The sequence below is a fragment of the Sorex araneus genome, chromosome 2 (assembly GCF_027595985.1).
Source record: "Sorex araneus isolate mSorAra2 chromosome 2, mSorAra2.pri, whole genome shotgun sequence".
NCBI classification, from domain to species: domain Eukaryota; kingdom Metazoa; phylum Chordata; class Mammalia; order Eulipotyphla; family Soricidae; genus Sorex; species Sorex araneus.
In genome coordinates, this window is record NC_073303.1 from 228,339,184 (window position 1) to 228,356,755 (window position 17,572).

Sequence of the window (17,572 nt, forward strand, 5' to 3'; positions counted from 1 at the left end):
ATTATCCCTTACGGCTCCCGAGCATCGCCGGGAGTGATCCCTGTACACAGAGCCAGGAATAACCCCTGTGCACCGCCGGTGTGGCTCAAACAAGACCAAAACCAAAAAGAATGGTTTCGGCATTCCAGTCGCACGACCTGGAGATGAGATATTTTATTTCGCAGAGAAGTAACAAGCTCCGTAGTGCAGTGGGATCTCATGAAAGACGGTAGGCAAGGAGGACTGGGAGAAGAGCCTCCTGTAACTGTCAGCAGTGTGCCACTGAGGGAACCCTCAGCACTCAGAATGGAAGGGATAACTAATCTCTGACGGAAAAGGAGATCTGGGCATAATTTCATGGCTACAGTCATGGAGTTGCATTACCACTAAGAAAACAATATGCCCATCTGGGACCAGACAGAACAGCTGGTACAGCATTTGCCTTGCACATGGCCAACCCAGGTTCAATCCCCAGCATCCTAAATGGTTCCCTGAGCCCGCCAGGAGTGATCCCTAAGCACAGAGCCCCAGCACATCTGGGTGTGGGCCCATCCATAAATTAATAAAATAAAACTATGTTATATATTTTTAAAAAGTATTGGAAGTGAGGAGTTGGGGCCACACCTAGCTGTACTAGGGGGTCACTCCTGGCAGTGTTCAGGAGACCATGAGGGACCAAGGATTGAATTCTAAAATCTATTCCTTAAATCAGACGTAACACTGTAGCACTGCCATCCCGTTGTTCATTGAAATCAATTCATTGATTTGCTGGCGCAGGCACCAGTAACGTCTCCAGACTAGAAAGTAAAAATTATTCTAGCCATGGGCTGCCAGTGATATTGTTTTACTGGGTATATGATTTTTATTTTTTTCCACATCTCCATCATAGCTCTTGGGTGATCAGGTACACTGTCAGTGATTAATAATAGTTTAGAAGCTATCTCTCCAGTCAAAAGCAATGGGTATTCTGTTACTATGTTACAAGCAGGCTGTCAGTTAATCCATTTAGAGAGCACAGATAGTTGTCTTAGCCTAATTATTAAGAGTCTGAAGAATTTGAACTGTATTATATACTAACAAGAGGCTCAGTCATTTAAAACTTTGAGAAAAGTTCTCAACTTTACCTCTTTAGCGCTGAAATTTCTACTTTACCTCTGTGAAATTCTTAGATAGCATCTTCTGATATAGAGAAAGCTGTTGTCTACATTGAAAATCTGTTTATCTGTTTATTATGAAAATGAGCTAGGTCTCTGGAGAACTTATTGCAGCTTTTACATTAGCATATGCTGCTTCCCCTTGCATAGTGAAGATTATGGGAGATGACCTTTCCTTCTTTCAAAATACAAAAAATAACAACTGCCCGCCACCAAGATGTGATCCCGGGGCCGCACGTGTGTGCGGCCTCTCCGCAGCTGCATGAGTGTGACTCCAGACGCAAGCTAAATTTTTTGGCATGGGCAGCTCCTCGCAGAATGTCTCCAGCCTGAGAACTAAGCTGCGGCCCCATGTCCGCCCAGGAGGAGAAAGGTATTTCTCTCTTTCTCGCCTCTTCCTTGCTGGGGGTGAAGGGCTTGGTGACCGCCTTATTATGACGACCACAGATGGGGTTTACAAGCTTGCAATGATCCAATATCTGGAAGAAATCTCCCTGGACTTAGTTGCTAAAGTACAGAAATCCAAAATCGCACGGCCGCGGTAGACCTCATATCTCTTTACAACAGGTCTGACTAGTGGGATACTCCTAACAATAATAGTGAGGTTTGTGTTGAAATATTGAATGTAACCATAGTTAATAGAAAGTAAAGTGAAATTTATCAGTTACATGGCTGGGGGGGCGGGATGGGAGGTGTGCTGTTTTTTTTTTGTTTTTTTTTTTGGTGGTGGGATAAGGGCACTGGTGAAGGGATGGTTGTTTCAGCATTGTATAACTGAGACTTAAGCCTGAAAGCATTGTAATTTTCCACATGGTGATTCAATAAAATAAAATTCTTAAAAAAAATAACAACTACTGCCTTTCTTTTGAGGGTGGGGGGTTTGGGAAAGGAATTTGGTCCATATCCAGCTGTGTTGAGGCTACTCTCCATTGCGTTTGAGGGCTATTCCCAGGGATCAAATTGGGCTCTGCTGCATGCAAGTCACACACTCCTGTACTATCTGTAGTCCACTACTCTTTTTTTTTTCTTTTTTAACTTTAAAAAAATGAATCATTGTGAGATAGACCCTTACAAAGCTGTTCATGATTGGATTTCAGTCGTGCAGTATTCCAATATCCATCCCTCCACCAGTGTACATTTCCCAGCACCAGTGTCCCCAGTTTCCCTCCCATAAGCCCCCCACACCCACACCCCGTGCCTGCCTTTGGCAGGCGCTTTTCTTCACTCCCCCCACCCCCCTTTTGGACATGGTGGTTTGCAGTATTGATACTGAAAGGTTATCCAGAATATCCTTTACCTACTTTTAACACTCAGTTCTTGTCCAGCAGATCATTCCCAGCTATTATTGTCAAAGCGGTCCCTTCTCTATCTCACCTACCCTCAGTCCCACACATACTTGTGGTTAGATCCAACCACTGACCAGTCCTTTTAACCCATGTTTTCCCTGGCCATGAATGGTAGTCTTCTACTATATATCTATTTATATACCATAAATGAATGCAGTCAACGAATGATTTCTTTTTTAAAATATTCCCATGGGGCCAGAGAGATAGTATAGCAGCTAAAATGTTTATCTTGCATGCCGATGACCGAGGTTCAATCTCCAGCATCCCATATGGTCCCCTGAGGACCACCATGAGTGATTTCTTAGTGCAGAGCCAGGGGAAACCCCTGAGCATCATTGGATGTGGCCTACAAACAACAACAACAACAACAAATAAAATATTACCACCTTCGACCAGAGAAATAGTACAGGTTGGGGTGCATGCCTTCAATTATACCAACCCCTGTTTGATCTGTGGCATCACTGGGTGCAGCCCTGGAGGCCTCAGTTCCTAGCCCCACAGAGCTCAAGAAAACTGCTTTTTTTTATATATATTTTGCTTTGGGTCACACCCGGTGATGCTCAGGGATTTCTCCTGGCTCTGCACTGAGGAATTACTCCTGGCAGTGCTCAGGGGACCATATGGGATGCTGGGAATTGAACCCAGTCGGCTGTGTGCAAGGCAAACGCCCTACCTGCTGTGCTATCGCTCCAGCCCCACAAACTGCTTTCTTGTCCCTCACACTGAATTGCAGACTGAGAAGCAGAGAGTTGCCAGGAGGAACTCTATGGCTCCCGCCCCCTATAAAATTAAATTTAAAGTTCTCTTTCTCCTTCCCCTATCCTCTTTTACTTTTTGTTGTTGCAATGACACCTGGATATGGTGACCCCCTGATGTCATCAGGTTTCAGAGTTTCACTGTCACTGTATCACTGTTATCCCATTGTTCATCAATTTACTCAAGCAGGCACCAGTAATGTCTCCATTCATCCTAGCCCTAAGATTTTGGCAGCCTCTCCTTACTCATCTTTCCCAACGCTGCTGTATTGGAGGCTCTTACAGGGTCAGGGAGTGAGACGCGCTATTGTTACTGTTTTTGGCATATCGAATACGCCACGGGTAACTTGCCAGGCTCTGCCATGTGGGCGGGATACTCTCGGTAGCTTGCCGGGCATTTCGAGAGGCATATATATATTTATATATATATATATATATATATTTATACATATAAATATATATTTATATGTATATTTCCCTCTGTGATTTGTTGCCTACTGTCTGAACCCCATCAAATATGGTGTGGTATCACTTGTATCACTTGTCATCCCGTTGATCTTCGATTTGCTTGAACGGGCGCCGGTAACGTCTCCATTTGTGTCTGTCTAGTGCTAGTGTAGCCCAATGGTATCTGCTCACTCCAGGAACAGGAAGAGCCTCAAACCGTTCATTCAGGGTTTTTTTTTTTTTTTTTTTTTTTGCTTTTTGGGTCACACCCGGCGATGCACAGGGGTCACTCCTGGCTCTGCACTCAGGAATCACCCCTGGCGGTGCTCAGGGGACCATATGGGATGCTGGGATTCGAACCCGGGTCGGCCGCGTGCAAGGCAAATGCCCTACCCGCTGTGCTATCGCTCCAGCCCCTCATTCAGGGTTTTGACGAAGAACTCTGATCATCTCGTAGGTGGATGGCCATGAGGTCTTTTGATGTCCCGTGGAATCCAGTCAGTGACAGCTCTAGTCCAGTGGTCATCTCTAAATCGCATTATGTGTCCAGCCCATCACCTTGGCAAATGAGACTGCGTCCCTGATTCTTGATCTTTTTTTTTTCACACCCCCCTCCCCCACCAATTCTTGATCTTTGACAGAGGTCGGATTCCTTTTCTCACAAGTGAAATGTGATATTTCAAGCATAGCTCTTTTGATTCCTCTTTGGGATACCCAAATAGCATTCTCATCCTTTTTTCATAGGGCCCAGGTCTCTGAGGCGTATGTTAGTACAGGAAGAACAGTGGAGTCGAAACCACTTCTTAACCACTTCCTCGACACTTTTGAAGGCGTTTCATGCTGCTCTCTTCCTCCTATGCAGTTCTGGCACCAAGTGATTCCTCATGTTGAGTTCTTGACTCAGGTACACATAGCTGCTGCATTCAGAGATGGTCGTTCCATAGATAGCAAATGGAGCGTCAGGGACTAGTTCGTTTTTTCATGAGCATTGTTTTGGTGAGATTCAGCTGCAGTCCGACCTTTTCACACTCTCAGTCGAAGTCGGCCAGCATTTGTGCCGCTTGGCTAATGTTTGGTGTTATTAGAACGATGTCATCAGTGAAGCAGAGGTGGTGTAGTTGCTGACCGTCTATCTTCACTCCCATTCCTTCCCATTCCAGTTGTCACATGATGTTCTTGAGGGTGGCACTGAAGAGTTTGGTGAAATTGTATCACCCTGCTGAACCCCTCTCTTTATGTCAATGATCACTTCCTTGTAGAATGGTGAGATCCTGGTGGTGAATCCATATTACAGCTCGCGGAGGATCTTGATGTACTGAGGTTGAACACCCTGTTTGGCTAGGGCTTTGATGACCGATTTAGTCTCAACAGAATCAAAGGCCTTCTTTAAATCAATGAACATAGACAGAGCAGGATCTTGAACTCTCGTGAAACTTCAATGAGCTTGGTCACCATGTGGATATGGTCTATCGTGCTGAATCCTTTTCGGAACCTGGCTTGCTCGCATGGTTGTCCTTTGTCTAGTGTTCTGACTATTCTATTCAGGATGACTCGAGTGAACAACTTGTAGACGACAGACAACAGGCAGATTGGGTGATAGTTGCCGATGTCGTGGATGTCTCTTTCTTGTACAATAGAACGTTCCTGCTGGTTTTCCATTGGGATGGAACCTTGCATTCAGACAGTGTGAAGAGCTGAGCCAGTGTACTGACGAGTACTGGTGGCAGATTCTTCAGGTGCTTGGGTCTGACCTTGTCTGGACTGGGTGCTGTACAGGTCTTTACCGATGAAATGGCATGTCGGATTTTGGAAGGGAGGATGTTGGGAACAACATATCCATCCTGCGGAATTTGGTATGTGGGCAGATGGACGTGGCTGTCGAAGAGATCCAAGTAGAAGTCATGAATAATCCTCTCCGTTGCTTTCCTGGAAGATGTGATAGATCCATCAGGATGCCGGAGGGCAGTCATCTTGGTCTTGTAGTTGGAGAAGGACAGGTGAGAGTTGCGAATACTTTTCCCGGCTTCTGCCACATTGGCCAACAATGCTGTTCTTCTCTCTTTAAGGTCTTCTTTATCGCTCTCTGCACAGCTTTGTGAGCTTGGATGTTAGCTTGTGATTGCCTGAGGCTCGTGCCAAACCACGTTGGCGAAAGAGCTCGAGAGTTTTTGAAGACGGGCGTCTGTTTGTGGCTTTTCCACTCTTGGCATTCCTCGAGCAGTCATGGAGGTGCTGAACCAGTCAATGGTATTCCTCGTCAATGTTGTCAATGATGGCATCCCGAGTTGCCACAATAGTGACAAAGAGCTCGCAGTTGGTGGTCATTCTGGGAGTTCTCTTCTTTTTTTTTTTTAAATTTTTTTTTCTTTTTGGGTCACACCCAGCGATGCTCAGGGGTTACTCCTGGCTTCAGGAATTACTCCTGGCAGTGTTTGGGGGACCATATGGGATGCTGGGATTCGAACCCGGGTCGGCCGCGTGCAAGGCGAACGCCCTACCCGCTGTGCTATCACTCCAGCCCCATGGGAGTTCTCTTCTTAAACTTAAACTTTGCAGACCTTTCTTCCTGCTCTGTGAAGTAGAATTTTTGCACTAAGAAGACGGTAGTCTGATCCCGTTTGGAATTTTGGTACAACAGTGACATCGGTCAGACAAAACTATTGATTGAATATGATGTGGTCAATTTTGTTATGGAACTGTCCCCCAGGAGACAACCATGTCCAATGTTTAGATTCAGCCTTCTGGAACTGTGAGTTACCATGGATGGTCTTGGTTGACGTGATGAATTAAGTCTCTTACCCTGTTGGTTTCATTCTAGGCCATGGATCCCTATGTGGAGTTCTTCTCAGTCCTATCTTGGCATTAAAATCACCGACAATGATCTTGTAGAAGGTGTGGTCTTCTATTTTTTTTTTTTTTTGCTTTTTGGGTCACATCTGGCAACGCACAGGGGTTACTCCTGGCTCTGCACTCAGGAATTACCCCTGGCTGTGCTCAGGGGACCATATGGGATACTGGGATTTGAACCCGGGTCGGCCGAGTGCAAGGCAAACGCCCTACCCGCTGTGCTATCTCTCCAGCCACAGATGTGGTCTTCTTTATAGAACTTCTCCAGCTCCCTGTAGAACTTCTCGATTTCTTCTTCATCGTAGTTGGATGTTGGTGCGTAGATGACGAAGATAGAAACTGCAGGCAGTGAGCCACATCTATTCAATCGTATTCATCCGATTCGGGTTGTTAGGCATTCAAATGAATCAATGCTCATGGCCAAGTTCATGTTGGCAAGGAACACAGACACCACCAATGCCTCTGTTGTCTCGTGTTCTGAGGAACAGTTCTTCTCCAGTGTTGAAGATGGTGTGATGTGATCGATGCCTTCTCATTTCGGTCAGACCAATGATGTACTTGATCTTCTGCGCTTGCACCATCAGGTCCTTGATGGATGCTTCCAATGCCAGCGTATGTGCATTGAAAGTGCAGACAGTCATTTTAGTCCTTCTTCGTTTTGGCAGTCTAGTTCATCCTTGAGATTTTATCAGCCTCTCCTTGCTCATTCTTCTTAATGCTGCTGTATTGGGGGCTCTTTCAGTGTCAGGCAAATGAGGCCCATTGTTGTTACTGTTTTTGGCATATCGTTTTTCGGCATATCAAATACGCCATGGGTAGCTTGCCAGGCTCTGCAAGCAAAATTTGCAGTTGCCTTTTTTAGTTGCCAAGCCTGTTGAGGCACACAATTATGGCTGTGGTATTTGCTCTAGTGGTTCTGGTAACACCTAGGGCTGAACCCTGCCTGCGGTGCTCAAGCCCACACCTGACTGCAGTCTACCCACAGTGCTCAGGGGCTGTACTCAGGAATTACTCTTGATGGCATTCAGGGGACCATATGAAATGCTGAGGATTGGATCTGGATCTGCTGCATACAAGGCAAACATATGCCCTACCTGTTGTGCTATCACTCCAGTCCCTAATTCCTGAAAGAACATTTCCTTTGCATTCATGGCTAAGTTGCTCAAGAATTCTCGCTTTCAGTATATCTTGGCTTTAGCCATGCTTTCCTCATTAAACTTAATATTTCAGTTTAGTTTGGTTTGATTTGATTTTGGTTTGGTTTTGAGGGCACACCCAGCTGTGCTCAGAGATTACTCCTGGTGGGGCTCAGGGAACCATATGTACCTACGTAGGTCATATGCCAAACAAGTACCTTAACCCTGTACTATCTCTCTGACCTGTTTACTCCCTTCCTTTTGGTAGGGATGCCCACGCCCAGAAGTACACAGGAATTACTCCTGGCTCTGCACTGAGAGATCACTCCCAGTGGGGCTCAGGAGACTCTATGAGATGCTGGGGATATAACCCAGGTTGGCTGCATTCAAGGCAAATGCACTATCCACTGTATTATTGTTCTGAACCCTTCTGTTTACACTCCTTATTTATTTTTTTCTTCTTGGGTCACACTCAGTGATGCTCAGTGGTTACTCCTGTTTCTGCACTCAGGAATTACTCCTGGAGGTGCTCGGGGGACCATATAGGATGCCCGGGATCGAACCCAGGTCAGCTATGTGCAAGGCAAATGCCCTACCTGCTGAACTATATTGTTATGGCCTCACTTTAAAAGTTCTTATCACATCTCTCCATCTATTCTAACACCTTAACCTTTTATACTTTGGGGAAGGGGATTTGGACTATCTCTGGTGGTACTCAGTCCTTACTCCTGGCTCTACACTCATGGGGGACCATATTTGGTACAGAAAATTGAACCCATGTTGGCTGTGTTCCCTATTCATACCACTGTACTCTCTCCTGCCCTAATTTTTATAATTTTACCTTAAATGGACTTTGATATTTTATTTTATTTTGTTTTTTGTTTTGGGACACTCTACCAGTGCTCAAGCTTTCTCCTGTGTGAGTTCAAAAAGCTTGGGCATGCAATACATGCATTTGGTGGCCAAGAACCGCACCCCCTCCTCAGCTGACTGATGGTGATGGATGAACACGGGGAGAATGAAGGAATAGGGGCCACAGGCTGGTTGATAGTCAGAAACCATTTATGTCTCCTTTCTCCTTCTCTTACAGGAATCGTGAAGGGTGGGAGCACACCTAGGAGATGTTGAATATTATCATAACAACAAACATGTAAAGCTGCTCCTTCAGGTGAAGTTCTTCTAGGAGATTAACTGAGGAACAAAATCTCATTTGGGGCTTCAGCACTCTAGATTAGCAGGAGATACGCTCAAAGGTGGGATTCCATCTAGGGCGTATTGCTTTCTCCTTTCTTTAGTAATCCATTAAAACAATCATATTGAATTTTTTTTTTTTTGCTTTTTGGGTCACACCTGGCAATGCACAGGGGTTACTCCTGGCTCTGCACTCAGGAATTACCCCTGGCCGTGCTCAGGGGACCATATGGGATGCTGGGATTTGAACCCGGGTTGACCGAGTGCAAGGCAAACGCCCTACCCGCTGTGCTATCTCTCCAGCCCCAATCATATTGAATATTAATGCTAGTGTTTCTAGTCATTTTTATGAACACAATAAAAGATATATTAAGCTTAACTAGTGGCTCTTCCTGAGGACATCCCGCTATATATCCCAGACTACAGTCCTCAGGCCAGGTTAGTCTTTCCTAACCCCAGCAGAGTCCTTATTCAGTTAACTTCTTTTTGCATCCTGACAGAGTTTGTTTCATGACTGTGCTCTTAGTATTATTCTTAAAGTGCTTAACGTGTCCTTTTTCCATGCCAGGGTAGCTTACACCTTGACCTGGGTCTATCCAAGTCTCTTGTTGGTACCCTCCTTTTGCAGGTGTTAGGAAGTAATGGAAACTGAGGCTTAAATCAAGTAAATACAATGGATGTCAAGGAGTAAATATTATTTAGAGTCAATTAGCTCCCAAGTTACAAAAGCATAGCGTCAACTATCTTCCTAAGTCTATACAAAAAGGGCACTGCTAAACCATGCCAAGGATATAAAGGAAAGAGAGAAGCAATCTAGGATTATTAGTGCCTGATGGAATTGGGTGTGCCTCAGGAGCACTGTGGTAGAAATCCTGAGGGAGGAGCAAGGACAAACCAATGTTATACAACACTCCTGGATCTGTACTGAGGAGGTTACTACCGGCGAAGCTCAGGGAGATGTGGTGCCAGGGATCTGAACCAGGTCTGGCCATGTATAAGGCAAAAACCTTAACCCCTCTACTATCTCTCCAGCCTTGGACTTTGATTTTTCATTTTATTGTATTCATTTTAGTTTGGGGCCATACTGGCAGTACTCAGGGCTTACTCCTGGCTATGCACTCAGGGATCACTCATAATAGTGCTCAGGAGGCCATATGGAGTGCCAGGGATTGAGTCCCAGGTCAACTGTGTACAAGGCAGTGTCTTACCTGCTGTACTATATCCCGAGCCCCTGAATTTTGTTATTTGTATTTATTATTAATATTACTATTTTGTTTTTGTTTTTTGGACTATGGCAGTTGGTGCTCAGGGCTCACTCCTGGCTCTGAGCTCAGGGTTCACTCTTGGTAGGGTTTGGGTATCATATGGAATGTCAGAGATTGAACCTGTGTTGGCTGCATGCAGGGCAAATGCCCTACCTACTGTACTATTGCTCTAGCATAGGACTTTGTTATTTTTATTTATTTTTATTTTTTTGCTTTTTGGGTCAGACCCGGTGATGCACAGGGGTTACTCCTGGCTCTGCACCCAGGAATTACTCCTGGCGGTGCTCAGGGGACCATATGGGATGCTGGGAATCAAACCCAGGTTGGCCACGTGTAAGGCACAGCCCTACCCGCTGTGCACCCAGGAATTACTCCTGGCGGTGCTCAGGGGACCATATGGGATGCTGGGAATCAAACCCAGGTTGGCCATGTGTAAGGCACAGCCCTACCCGCTGTGCTATTGCTCCAGCCCCAGGATATTGTTATTTTTAAATCACATTTCTTGATACTAGGGGGTATGGGCATTACTTCAAACTATTAGCCAATAGTGCTTCCTGGTCTCTGAAATGCCTACTCATATTCTTTGTGGATTGCTTTCCTTTATTCTCATTGACTTTCAAGATTTTATTGTATATTTTCATATTAATTTAATGTCTACTTTATTTTTATTTATTTTTAATTTTTAGTTCAGACAGGGCAAGGCTCACCAGTTACTCCTGGCATTGCCCTCAGGAGTTACTCCTGGTGGTGCTTAGGGAACCATATGGGATGCCGGAGATTGAACCCAGGTTGGCTGTTTGCAAGGCAAATGCCCTACCCACTGTACTATCGTTCTGGCCTCTGTCCCACTTCAATTTAAAAAAAAAAATTTCGGCACCATGATTTACAATACTGCAATGATAGGGTTTTCTGTGAACTGTAGACTGTAGCACAGTTGTTATTCATCGATTTGCTCAAATGGGCACAAGTAACGTCTCCATTGCAAGACTTGTTGTTACTGTTTTTGGCATATTGAATATGCTTTGGGTAGCTTGCCAGGCTCTGCCGTGCGGGCAGGATACTTTTGGTAGCTTGCGAGACTCTCTGAGTGGGACGGAGGAATTGAACCCGGGTCGACCGTGTGCAAGGCAAATGTCCTATCCTCTGTGTTATGGCTCTAGTCCTTGTGTGTACAATGTTCTAATATAACACCTTCCACCAGAGTGTCCCCCTGCCTCAGCCCACCCCCTCGTGTCCAGTCCACTTTAAACATTGTAAATATTTCCTTTAGGTCTATGGAGGAATATAATTGATTTTCTATCTGGTAAATTTAATGAACTCTTATCTTGTTTTCTCCTAGTTTGCCTATTGATTCTGTTGTTTTTCTGTACAGATATTTGTTTTCTGCAAATAAAAACAGTCTTACGTATTCCCTTTCAGCTTTTTCTTTTGCAGGGGAACTCCCCAGCAGTGCTTGGGCCATGCGGCCACTCCAGTAAGTATTACCTGGCTTATGAGTCTGCTTTGAGGCTCAATCCTGGCTCCTTGGGTCATACAGCATTCTTTTGGTGCTGGAGTCACTAGGACCACACCTGCCAGTGCTTGAGCCTGTGTGTGTGTTTGTGTGTGAGTGTGTGTGTGTGTGTGATGCAGCACTGAGGGTGGAACTTGAGACACCCTATTCCTTTTTTTTTTTAAGTTTTTATTTTATTTTTTAAGTTTTTATTTTATTGAATCACCGTGAAAAAAATACAAAGCTTTCAGGTTTAAGTCACAGTCATAAAATGATTGAACCCCCATCCCTTCACCAGTGCACATGTTCCACTACCAAGAACCCCAAAATACCCTCCTCCCACCCAACCCCCACCTAAGTACCTAATGATCTTCACTTTATTCTCACTATACTTTGGATACATTCAATATTTCAATAGAGAACTCACTATTATTGTTTGGAATTTCCCCCCAACAATAAGGCCTGCTGAAAAGGCATCATTTAATTTCTTTTCATTACTGAGAATGAAGACTCTATGAGCTTGCGGCCGTGCAGTTTTGGGTTTCTGATATTTTAGCTCAGTTAACAGTCTAGATGCATTTCTGTAAGAAGCCGCTCTGGGTGCCAAAATGGGTTAGAAGACCTCTCAGATCATAGTCTTTAGGAGCAGAGGGGCCGTTTTGCGCTCGGCAGCTCCGGATCTTATCTGGGCCGAGGGTGTGACAGGAATGCCCCCTTCCCATGATCGCGTATGAGCCACAAAACTGCAAAATTCATACCTCTGGGTTGGGAGTCTTAGAAGGTGGCTCTCGCCACATGGATGTTGCCGCCGATGCCATTTTCTGAGCAGAAAAACAGGGTGGATAGAAAAAATCCATGCCCGGGCGGCACGGAGTTGTAGCACAGCTCACAATCTAGATGCATTTCTGTAAGAAGCCGCTCTGGGTGCCAAAATGGGTTAGAAGACCTCTCAGATCATAGTCTTTAGGAGCAAAGGCCACCCTATCCCTTTGCGCCCTTCCTTCCTTCCTTCCTTCCTTCCTTCCTTCCTTCCTTCCTTCCTTCCTTCCTTCCTTCCTTCCTTCCTTCCTTCCTTCCTTCCTTCCTTCCTTCCTTCCTTCCTTCCTTCTTTCTTTTTTTTGGGGTGGTGTGTACCCAGCTATGCTCAGGGGTTACTCCTGGCTCTGCATTCAGGGATCACTCCTGGCGGGCTTGGGGGACCATACAGGGTGCTGGCGATTAAATCTGGGTCAGTTGTGTGTAAGGCAAATCCCCTAACCACTGTACTACTTTCCCACTGTACTACTAAATCCTGGGCTCCTGTATGCAAGGCATATATTCTAGCCTGTTGTGCCATCCTCCTAAACCCCATAATTTGAGTTTTTAAATGAATCTTATGATAAAGTTCTGGTGATATTGCCTAGTAAATATTTCCTAGAAAAGGTTAGTCTGGGCCCCACCAAGAGTGATCACTGCCACAGAGCTAGGAGTAGACCCTGAACACAGCTGGGTGTGGCCCAAAAACAAAATAAAGAAAGAAAAAAGTAAAGGAAGGTTAGTGATTTGTTTTCCTCTTCATGGGGGTGGCTAGTGTAGGGCTCCCAAAAGGTACTCAGGCAACTCCTGCCAATTAGTCAAATGGGCCTGCGGTTCAATGTGAGGACCCTAGTATTTTTTCTCATAATATTTTCTAGTATAAGATAAGTGATTGACACATTTCTTCTCTCATTTGAGAGGTTAAGCAAGCATTTTTTCTGTTTTGTGTTTTTGTTTTTGGACCACAACCAGTGGTTCTCAGGGCTTACTCCTGAGTTTGTTCTCAGGGATCACTCCTGGCCGGGCTTGGGGGACCAGATGGGATGATGGGGATTGAAACCAGATTGGCTGAGTGCAAGGAAAGCACCCAACCCCTGTACCCACTCTGGCCCTACTAAAATAAAATGAAAAAGTACAGAGGCTGCTCACATCACAAGCTGGTATGTGTATCTTCTCTATCTCTCTCTTTTTAATTTTTGAGTCACACTCAGCGATTCACAGGGGTTACTCCTGGCTTTGCACTCAATAATTATTCCTGGCAGTGCTTGGGGGATCATAAGGGATGCTGAGAATCGACCAAGGCAAGGCAAACGCCTTATCTGCTGTACTATCTCTCCAGCCCCTTCCCTCTTTTCTTGCTTGCTCTCTCACCTGCTCCCTTCTTCCTCCTCTTCCTCTCCTTCTCCATCCCTCTTTCTTACATTTTTCATTTTGGGGCCACACCCAGAGATGCTCAGGGGTTACTCCTGGTTCTGCACTCAGGGATCACTTCTGACAGTGCTCAGGGGACCATTTGGGATGACAGGAATTGAACCCAGGTTGGCTTCATGCAATGTAAGTGCCCTATCTGCTATGCTATTTCTCTGGCCCCACTTTTCTTAAATTTTTCCAAATAAAATTATTTTACTTCACACACACAAGTACAGCAGCAAGCATTTTCTATTCTTTAATAAAAATATTTAAAACAGGGGCCGGAGCGATAGCACAGCGGGTAGGGCGTTTGCCTTGCACGCGGCCGACCCGGGTTCGATCCCCGGCATCCCATATGGTCCCCCAAGCACCGCCAGGAGTAATTCCTGAGTGCAAAGCCAGGAGTAACCCCTGAGCATCGCTGGGTGTGACCCAAAAAGCAAAATAAATAAATAAATAAAAATAAAAAATAAATTGTTAAAAAAATAAATTAAAAAAAATATTTAAAACAGCAGGCACACAAGTCTGGATAGAGTTAGGATTGTGGGGCTGGGTCCATAGTACAGTGGTAGGGCACTTTCCTTGCAAACAGGCAACCCAAGTTTAATCCCTAGCACCCTATGGTCCCCTGAGCCCCTCCAAGAGTGATTCCTGAGTATAGTAGAACTAGAAGTAAGCCCTGAGCACTGCCAGGTGTGGTCCTCACACAAAAGACAAAAGAAAGAATCGTGTTGTATAGAAATCTCTTATAAGCCTTCTACTGTTGCAGGGAGACTCGAGAGTGTCTGATACTAATACTCTCTCTCTCTCTCTCTCTCTCTCTCTCTCTCTCCCCTCTCTTTCTTCCAGTCTTGTTAGAGGTTTATCAATTTTATTGACTTAAAAAAATTGCTCGGTGAACCATATGGGAAGTCGAGAATTAAACCCAGGTCAGCTGCCTATAAGGCAAATGCTCTATCTACTTACTATTTCTCTGGCCCCTGAGAAAATTATTTTTGTTGTTTAATATCTAGTCTATAGTATTCTGTTATGGCAGTCTGAGCTACTTGAATTTTTTTTTTCAGTGGCATACAGTGCAGATCTAGTATGACATCTCGGCCCGTGGCTTATGCTGGCTGCTGCAGAGATCACCCCTAGGTCAGGCGCCAGGGCAGCAGCATGTGGGGACAGGCAGGAGGCCAGAGGAAGGAACACAGGCGTGCAAAGCACTTTCCCCAGCTCTCCTGTCTGGAACAGCCCCCCAGTTTACCACACAACACCAGTTTTTCAACCTGTTGCTCAGAACTTAGTTATACGGCCCCGCCCGTCGGGGGAAGGTGGTGTTCTTTTTGGTGTTGGGGATTAAACCCAGGGTCTCATACATATAACATTATGTGCTACCCCTATTCTCTATCTTGGGTCCAAGAGACGTCATCTTTACTTTGATGAAATGACAGGCCAGCCGATATTCTTACCACTGCCATGGAAGCGCTTCCTGACACCTGCGGGGAAGCAGCATCGCTCCACCAGCGCAAGCTCTCTCTGGAAACTCCTGTCCTCAGCTCCTCAGCTGCAACAGTGTCCAGCCTGCAAAGTCAAGTTTTTTGGGAATACATGTATCCATCTTGGATCTGAAGATTGTGTTCATTTCTGAAAAGTAACTTAGTGCCTGTTCCTAGGAAGTACTCAGGAATGTTAGCTGCTGCTGCTATTACTGCTACCTCTACTACTACTATTACTTCTTTTCCATTTTGGAGCCACACTCAGCTGTGCTGAAGACTTACTTTGGCTTTGTGCTCAGGGATAACAGATGACTGTCTTTTTTTTTTTGCGGGGGGAGTCACACCCGGCAATGCACAGGGGTTACTCCTGGCTCTGCACTCAGGAATTACTCTTGGCAATGCTCAAGGGACCATTTGGGATGTTGGGAATTGAACCCGGGTCGGCCATGTGCAAGGCAAATGCCCTACCCTTTGTGCTATCGCTCCAGCCCTAGATGACTGTCTTTCCAGCCCAGCAACTGCTATTATTATTGGTTTGGGGCCACATCCAGCAGTGCTCAGGGGTTACTCCTGGCTCTGAACTCAGGAATCACTCCTGAGGGCTCAGGGGATGTGTGGAATGCTGAGGATCAAACACCAACCAGCCTCATGCAAGGCAAATATTCTACCCGTTGTACTATCTTCCTGGCCTTGTATTTTTTTATTTAAATATTATTTTCCCCTTACACTTTATATAAACACTGTGGTTTATAGAGTTGTTCATGATGATATGTTACAGATATCCAATACTCCGACACCACCAGCCTTGTATTTTTAACTATGATTGAGGTTTAACTTTCTTACTCCTTCAGAAAGGTTTTCCCTGTGGGCCTGGGGAGATAGTACAGAAGATAGAGTGATTGTCTTGCATGCAACTGACCCAGGTTTGATCCCTTGCACCTCATATGGATCTTCAAGTCCTTCCAGGAAAGATTTCTGAGCACAGAGCCAGGATTAAGTCTTGAGCACTGCCAGGTTTGGTCAAAAAACCAAAAACCAAAATAAATTAAAGGAACAGATTGAAAAGAAGCATCTTCCCTGTTCCTCCTGTCGCTATTATTCTCTCGCCATGCCTTGTTCTATTCCTATAGTGCTTCCAAGGCCCACTTTGTATTCACAGACATCATGACTTTTGCTCTTGTTTCTATTCTTTCCCCCAGTCTGGGGCCACACCTGGTGGTGCTCAGGGTTTACTCCTGGCTCTGTGCTAAGAGATCATCTGTGCAGGACTCGGGGGACCGTCTGTGGTGCTGGGGACCTAACCCAGGCCTGCTGAGTGCTCCACAAGCACCTTACCCTGGTTCTCTGGCTCCAGCCCCAGAATGTTCTCTCTTTCTGGGGGAGCCACTGCCTTGAGGTCTGGGGGTCACTTTGTGAGCCTGGACACAGCTTCCTCCCAACGCACTGGAGCCTTCAATGAGCTTCAGCCTTTGCTGACGATCAACAGCCTCTCGAGAGGCCTTGTCTCAGGGGTGCCTGGCTACGCTGCACACGTTCCTGGGCCAAGGAAACCGAGGGATGCTAATCTCCTCATCTCAGGCAGCTGCATACTTGAATAGTGGGTTATGCTCCAGAGTGAATGAATGCTATGCCTTTGAAGACGTGTGTTGGGAGTGGTGCTGAGAAGTGAGGCAGGAGAGGCAGCCGGGCCATGGAATGCAGAGGCCGGAAGGGGTGGGGCTTGTCTCCGCCCACAACCGAAGACCCTAGTGAGCCTTCCAGTGGGCCTTCCCGTAGGGCCTGCAGGTTGGGGTCAGCACTGGTGTCAGGCAGGTGGAGCTGGACCACTTTGGAGCTGATGCTGAAGGAGGAGTAGGAGGGTAGCATCACCAGGCAGGAGGGCAGAAATTCATCACCCCAGCCCCACTGCTGGGCCCTGAAACAGTCTCAAGTGCAAGTTCTAGATGAACACACTCTTATTACACAAATTACATTCTGTAGGAGACCGATGGGAAATGGTTCACCTTATAAGTTTAGGGTCTGGCTGGGAGGACCCATTCAGGTTGAAAGATGAGTGCCGAAAGTAGACTATAGACTGAACATGATAGCCACTAAATACCCCTATTGCAAACTACAACACTCAAAAGGAGAGAGAACAAAAGGGAATGTCCTATCGCAGAGGCAGGGTAGGGTGGTGGGGGATGGGGTGGGGGGTGGTAAGAGGGATACTGGGAACATTGGTGGAAGAGAATGGGCGCTGGTGGAGGGATGGGTAAATGATCACTGTATGACTGA